We start from the raw sequence: 8,182 nt of genomic DNA, 5'->3' as shown, positions 1-8,182 counted from the left end.
CTGGTACAGACAAAAGGACAGATCTGATGGAACTGCCTATGCCTGTCTTGTCATAGTGGACTTGCTGCATATTCTCTCAAATGAGTGGCCTAATTATGCAACATTTCAATATTATCCTGTATTTCTTCACATTAATTAACATAAAAACAACATTCCTCACAAAGGAAAACACTGACGCCTTCCTTTGCTGCTAGAAGGGAATCTAATGCCCATTGGTTTTGTAACACCACTCACTCCAAGGAATCAACTTCACCCTTCAGATTTCTCACCATCACTGTTAACTCCTCTTTCATTTCAACCATCTCTGTTGACATGGACTTATGGACATCTTGTGAAGAAGATCAAATAAAGGACTCAGGTGTAGCATAGAGAGTGGAGGAAAAGGGTAAAATATGAGGGACTTAATGATGATGATGAACTGCATGCATTCCGGCATTGAAAAATGATACTGATAATACTCATATGAAACTCCTCATTTAATAGAGCAGGTACAAGAAGCTTTTATAGATGAAGCACAGGAATGAGCTGAATGTGAAGATATAATATACTGTAAAAATGGAGTCAATGGGTAAAAGGGAAATGTACTGGGAGTAAGAGAAAGGAGAGGTGGAATAGGCTAAGATATTTCATATAAAAGATATATTTTTTACAATGAGTTTTTGCAATGATATGGAAGGGGGAAGGTGAGGGGGAATGAGGGAAACTTCACTCTCATCAAAAATGGCTCAGAGAGGAAACAGCATACACACTCAATAGGGTATAAAAATCTAAAGCAAAAAAGGAGAGAAGGGGGAAAGAGGGATGTGGGTGATAGAGGAGAGGGTGGATCATAAGAGAGAATAGTCAGATATAATACATGTTCTTTTTAACTTCTTGCAAATGCCTGGGATTGGATGGCCTGTCTGGGACCACAAGACCAGGTGGTTACTGGGTCTCAGGGGTGGTATGTGGTCTTGGGGCCTATTGGCCCCAGGACCAGTGGTCAGTCTGCTGCACTACTCAGCTACCCTACAGCACATTTTAGAAGAGGGACAGATTGAAAGGAGAGAGAAAATATAATATATGGTAGTGGGGTGAAATGGATGGAGTGAATTACAATCAGTAACAGCAACACTGCAAAAATATGGACTTATAAAGAATGTGATCCACTTGAGACAGAAGTAATGGTATCAGAACACAGACTGAAACACATTTTTTTTCTCTTTCCTTTACTTTATTTCTCATGAGGGTCTCTATTTGGGGGGGATGGGGTATTTATGTTTACTCTTAAACATGAATATTTTAGTAATGTATACAAAAATCACTTGTACAATATATTTGTAGCAACTCTGTGGTGGTAAAGAATTGGAAATTATTACAAATGACCTTCAAGGGTATGGCTTAACAAAATGTGGTATAAGGATGTGATGAACACTATTGTTCTATTTGAAACCAGGAAGGATGGGAATTCAGAGGAGCCTGGAAAGATTTGCATGGACTGATATTGAGTGAAATGAGCAGATCCAGAGGAATATTATGCACCCTAGAAGCAACATGGGGTTGATGACCAAGCTCTATGGACTTGCTCATTCCATTAGTGTAACAATCAGGCACAATACTTTATTTTTCTTTCATAAGGATATGATTTCTCTGTCATCACATTCAACTTAGATCAATGTATACCATGGAAGCATTGTAAAGACTAACAGACTGTCTTCTGGGGGGGGGGGCAGCAAGATTAGAGGAAAAAATTATTAAAAAATTCAAAATAAAATATAATATAGAAAAAAAAGATAAGGGGCAGAAGAGGAAAAATACAATGAAATAAACTCATGGCTACCAACAAGACAGAGGGGTGTGTCCCCATAGCTATAAGATGATGGACCTGGCAATGTACAGGAGTATCACCAGGAATATAGTAAAAATCAGGCAGTGCTTGGACAATTGTAAACAGTCCTGACTACCAAGGAAGGGGAATATGATGGAAAGAAGAGCCACACATAAAGAATATCCTTATGGAGGATGGCAGGTTGATAGAAAATGAAATAGTGCCTGGGATCCTTATGTAGTTAGGGCTTTGTCTTTGCTAAAGAAATATAGGGTTAAATGGATTATTCAAGGTATCAAGGTTTTATAGAAGTCATCACTGAGAATGATAATCCCTATGGGAGGATTCAGACAGGGGTTATTGGATTAGGTCATAAAAAGGTCATACCCTTTATCTGACCAGATGTAACCTCAATAGAGGTCCCAATAAGTAAGATGATTACTTGTTTTGTCAGTTCAGAGTTTATGGCAATCATACCAGTATGGGTACCATTCATAAGGAAGAAGTTACTAAAGCAGGGGATAGGACTAACCCCAGCAGGTCTACTCTTACAAAATTTGGAGCAGTAGAACTCCCTTGAGTTGTATTAGGGCCTAAATTCCAACAAGCATAGTCCAAATTTGTAAAAAATAAATGATCCTCCAAAGTTTCTCCCTGGACAGATACAGATAGTATCATTTGATGCAGAGAATTATGAATGAAGAAAAATTATAAACAGAAACATATTCTGTAATCTTTTAATTCTGTTAAAATCTGGGAATCCTGTTAAGAGTGTAGAATGATCTTTGCTCTTGAGATGTAAATTGACTCCTATTGTTTCATTGTTTAATGTAAATTTTGTATCCTGTCTCCTCATTTCCAACCTCCAACTTTCAACCTTCTACCTAGTTTCAGGCACTTGGGGGGGGGGGGGATTTCTCCTTTTGTCTTTAGGACCCAGATAAAGGGCAAGGTTATTAAAAAACTAAGCTGTCCTCAGCTGGGCTGGTCCTCTCTCTCTCTCTCTCTCTCTCTCTCTGCCTCTGACAGTTCTGTCTTTATAGCTGCTTCTCTTTATCTCTAGCTGTCTGTCTCAGTTTCTGTCTAAACAGCAGCCTTGCCTTTTATTTTTCACCCAGTCCTAAAGTGCTTTATTGATCCTATTGTAGAAAAAGGTTTTTAACCACTTACTTTGCTATATTTTAAAATAAAATCCTGAGCAATTTAAAAATCTCAGAGAGTATACAAATTCATTTGTTTTTCAGTGATCCTTGTTTCTAGGTTACCCAAAAATTCTATCTTTAATTGGTGCCCCCCCCCAAAAAACCCAATGAAAACATAAGTAAAAAGGGCAGGGTCAAAGTATAATTTGCAAAATAACAAAAAGTAGCAGGGGGTGTCACAGAAGCCCATTTAACCTTAGGAAAAAACTGCACCCCATAGTGATGTTGAGTCTACATGGCAATCCCACCAGTATGGGTCCCATTGATAAGGAAGAAGTTACTAGATCAGGGAATAGGACTAACCCCAGCAGGTCTCCTCTTATAAAATTTGGAGCAGAAGGACTCCCTTGAGTTGTATTAGGTCATTTTAGCTGTCTATTTAGCTGTCAATTGTACCTTAGGTGATGCATCTTCAAGCAAACTTTAAGTTTCTCACATGGATAGGTTTAGTATTGTTAACTCAATAGATACCCAATCACTATCAGATATAGGATAACCAGTATTATTTCCAGGGAGTTAGTACATAACCAAAAGTTCGACAGGTCAAACAGTTTGACTGATTTCTGGCTTAGCTTACATATGGGGTATTTTGGTGTGTGAGAGGAGGGATTGGTTTCTTCCCAAAATAACAATCCCTCATTTATGGGAAAAAGATCTAAAACAATCAGAAACTGACAAAGAAACCTTCCCATGCAGGGGGGTGAAAAGGGAAAACATAGAGGACTAAGGAATAACAGGATTGTGTTGAGTAAGTGTGAGAATAAGTACAATAAGTAAAGAAAAATACAGTCATGCACACAGAAACCATTCTGCACTTGTTAAAAAGACAATAGTATGAAGTCTAAAAGGAATTACTATAAAGAATAGTTGAAGTCTCAGAGACCTGGTCCTGAGTTTTAGGAATGTAATCTATCTCTGATTTCATATTTTTCTCACCCCTCTGAAACCACAGGGCAAGGTCTCCAATAGGTTTTGAAGTCCAACCAAGTTCAGGAGCACTCTTCACATGTGACAGATGTATCCATGCAACAATACCCTGGAGTTTAATAGCAGTGGAGATAGTTTGGAAAGGACCCTCCCAGTGGGATTCCTAGGAATGTTTCCTCAAATGTCTCTCCCAGTATACTCAATCACCATGAGAAACAAGCTGGCTATTCTCAATTGGTAAACCTAAAGAACGAGATCGAGAAACAAGATCCTAAACATGGTGAGTGTGCTAAATTTTACTAGTATTCTTGGAGACAATGCGATGCCAGAGAAGAGATCTCAACTGGGGGGAGAGCCATAGGTCTCCTGGTATCAATCTCATAAGGAGAAACCTTAATTCTTCCCACAGATCAGGACATTAGGGCAGGAAGAGCAATGGGGAGTACTTTAAACCAAGACACTTGAAAGCTAGAGATTAATTCCACTAATAATTCCTTCAGCAATCCATTTGTTCTCTCCCCCAGCACTGAAGATTGGAGATGATATATGAAATGTAAATGCTGGTGAATGCCTCAGGCTTCTATGATCTGATGAAGATTTTTTTCCCCTTGTAAAATGCATCCCCACTATGAATTTACTGTGGAACTATCCAGTAGGGAATGATATATTCACATAAGATTCTCCCAATCACCCCAATAGTTGCAGATCTACAGGGAAAAATTTGCACACAAATGCATTCTTGTACCTTTTGTATGGGGGGACAGTTGAATGAAGTTAATCTGTCAAATTTGCAAAGGAGAGAAAGGGGGATACCTAATGGATGATGTCTAAGAGGTTTGGAAGGATTACACAGGGGATAAAGTGAACATCTGGAGGCTATTTCCTTAACTACTTTTCTTGATTACCCCTCACCCCAAAGCTTTGAAGAAAACTCATAAAGCTTATCAGCACCTCAATGACTTAAGTGATGTAAATGCTATATTAGCAGATGATGTGGTTGGTGGGGGAGAACAATTCTGCATCTATTCTTCCAAAGTCCTTTCTCCTGGTTTTGAATGTTCTCTTGTGTTTCCCTTTGAGGTATTGTCTCAAAGATATTAAGGCTTGTGCCTGTGTCAAAGCTGCTAAATCAATTGAGGGTGGGTACAGCTGGTATGAGATAAAAGATCATTATGAGAATTAGAGAAGACAGTGCTACCTCTCTGGCTGCCTTGTAAGCTAATTGATTCCCTTTAGCCTTGGAGTGGAGTCTCAGGAATGGCCGGTAGTTTTAATAACAGTCACCTGTTTAGGGAGAAGCAAACACTCTAAATACCTGAAGACTTGTTCACTGTTTTTAATGGACTGCTCAGTGGAAGTTAAAAATTCCTTAGTTTCCACAACATTCCAAAATCATATGCCACTACAAAAGTATACCAATTTCTGTGTGGAGGTGAAGAGGCCACCTGACCAGATTCTAATACTTCACTTACTTTGGTATTGTCATAGTCTCAATCCAATTGAACCTAAGATTTCCTCAGACAGGAGGCATCTGTGAAACCTATGAGATAAGCATCAGGGATAACTGCTTCTTTGAGATCTTTTCTAGGAGTCAGTAAGTGATCCAGAATTGAGAGATAGTCATGGTCAGCAGAATCAGATTCATGTTCACTGCTCACAGATTAATCTGTTTCTAAACTAGGGGCAATTTCTAGAAACTCAGCAGGATTAAGTACATTAAACCTTTTGATGGTACCAGGGGGCAAGTCATTAACTGAGTTTAAAGCTTTGCCAGACAATTAGCTGATAAATGCTGCTGGGTATGATGTGAGTTGAGGAGTGCCTCAACTGCATATGATACCAGGAGAGTCACTGGGGATTCTACTGTAATATCCGGAGCCTATTTAAGGGTCTCAACTATGGCAATGACATTTCTTAAGCAGGGTGGCAGACCTTGAGTTACTGCATACAGTTGTTTACCATAATATCCTGCTGGCTTGTACTTATACTAAAATTTCTACTTCATTGCTTTGCATCTCCATTTCAAACAGAAGAAAAGGAATTGAGTAAATTGGCAGATCTAAAATTGGGGATTTAGACAAAGCCAACATAATAGACTGGATAGCCTCATACTGTTTTGCAGACAGAGGGGGTCGGGAGTTTGATATTGCAGAGCCTTGTTTAAGGGGTGAGCTAGAACCAAAAATTCAGCTATCCAAACACTGCAATACAAGACCCAAAAATGCCCAGTGTCTTTTTGAAGAGAGGATAGAAAACTCATGGATTGCCTTGATTCAAGAAGAATCGAAGGATTCAGAATCTTGAGATATTGAAGAAAAGCCCTACAAAATTGTAGTTTATCTGGAGATGTTTTATGACTATTTAAATCAAGGAATGTGAGAATCTCTATAGCATCCTCTTCTCCTGAATTTAAATCAGGAGAGCAAAATAACAGATCATCTGCATTTTGAAGGAGTACTGAGTTATGGGGAGGATGAGAAGAGAGGTTATTAGGCAAAATTTGACAAATTATGAAAGTGACTCTGAAAAACCCTAGAGTAATACTGTCCATATAAACTGCTGTCCTTCCCATATGAATGCAAAGAGATGTTAGCTGTTGGAAGGTATTAAGTGCTACAGAGATTTATTACAGTAAATATGATAACAGGAGGAATGAGAGATAGCAGGGTGTGGGGATTGGGAAAGATATGGGCAGCAGGCAAAACAATGGCATTAACAGCTCATAAATCATGTACTAATCTTCAACCTTTGTTTCCTGTCTTAATTGAGAAAAGAGGCTTATTAAACAGAGAAGTGCATATGGTAATTGATCCCTTTAATATATATATAACTTTGTATCAAAGGCCTAGAATCTTCAAAAGCAATGGAAAAAAGAGGATACTGAGCAAGGCAGGGAAGTGGTAGGGAATAATCAATTTGTACCTACAGTGATGTTGTTGTGACAAAATACCAGATAACTTCAGAATCTGTGGTCTATAAACGAGGTGGAACCTTTGCAAATGAGTGGAATATTCCCTCTTAAGAGTTATTATTCCTAGTGAAGTCTTCTCAGGGCTAAAATCATTCAAACAAAGACAGACTATTATACTTGGACTATTATTAGAAGAAAGAGTGAGAGAGGCCTTGCATTCCCAATCAGACACCCTCCCAGTTCTGTTAGGGAGGGAATTAGTGAAATACTATCAGAGAAGAGATCTTTCATTCTTAGTTAGCCACCTATTTGATGATAGACCAGGAGAACAGTAGACTGCCTCTCTTGTTCTATGATAATTACTCAACTAAGAAGATAGTAGAGTTTCTTAGAAGACCTTGCATACTCAGGCATTAATTCATTTAGATAGACAACAAAAGGCCATTAGAAATCTTCTGATGCCCTTACCATGTGGATGGTGAGGTAATATTCTATGAAAACATTTTATTCTTCTCTGTTACCAGGGAGATTTTTCGCATAAAGATTGTAACTCTGAAAACTTTAACCAATCAGGTTGGAAGAGAAGGGGCTGGGGGTGGGGGAGGGAATCGAGCTAGGACACATAATCTTGCTTGACTGTCACCTCAGGGCAGTTCCTTGATCTTCACTACCTTTGTGAGACTTAGAGTGTGCCCTTTTCTCTAGAAAAGCCAAAATAAACTTTCATTTTGTTGCTCAGAGGAGTCTCTATATTTTTTAAATGGATTTTTATCCCACACACAAGGGCCAGTTATTTCCCCCCATCAGACTGGGGTAGTAGAGACAAGGCTGACTCAGGAGCTAAAATGAGGGAATAAGGATCTATTTTACAGCCTGTGGATGTGAATCTGAGCACAGAAGAAAAGAAAGAGAAATATCCCCATCCAAGAAGGTGACAAGGAGCTTTAGAAACTAGAAGGGAGGTATGCAGAAAATCATCCTGTCCCAGAATGACAGAGAGGAGAGTAGTTTTAAATGCTTGAAAATGTTTGTTACATGTCCCTACCACTATTATGCTTTTGAAGAAGGTGGGGAGGGCATTTTGTTTATATAAAGGAAAGATAGGGTAGCCCCAGAGCAGGCAGATATGTGGGATTGCCCTGTACTATCTTGGTCACCTCTCCTAATTGGGAAATAGGAAGGGATATACAAATAGTGACTGGATCCAGAAAATCTATCTCAGAGTACCCCTAAGACTGTGGGGAAAGGCTTTTAAATTTCTGATTTTTACAGCCCTCTAAATCTCTGAGAAGAGACCTATATTGCTTTTTCCAGTGTCATGGCTTCTTGCAGGAA

This window comes from Macrotis lagotis, chromosome X (genome assembly GCF_037893015.1).
Source record: "Macrotis lagotis isolate mMagLag1 chromosome X, bilby.v1.9.chrom.fasta, whole genome shotgun sequence".
In the NCBI taxonomy this organism is placed as follows: Eukaryota; Metazoa; Chordata; class Mammalia; order Peramelemorphia; family Peramelidae; genus Macrotis; species Macrotis lagotis.
The sequence above is the reverse complement of the archived record's forward strand: the minus strand, read 5'-3'. Positions refer to the sequence as shown.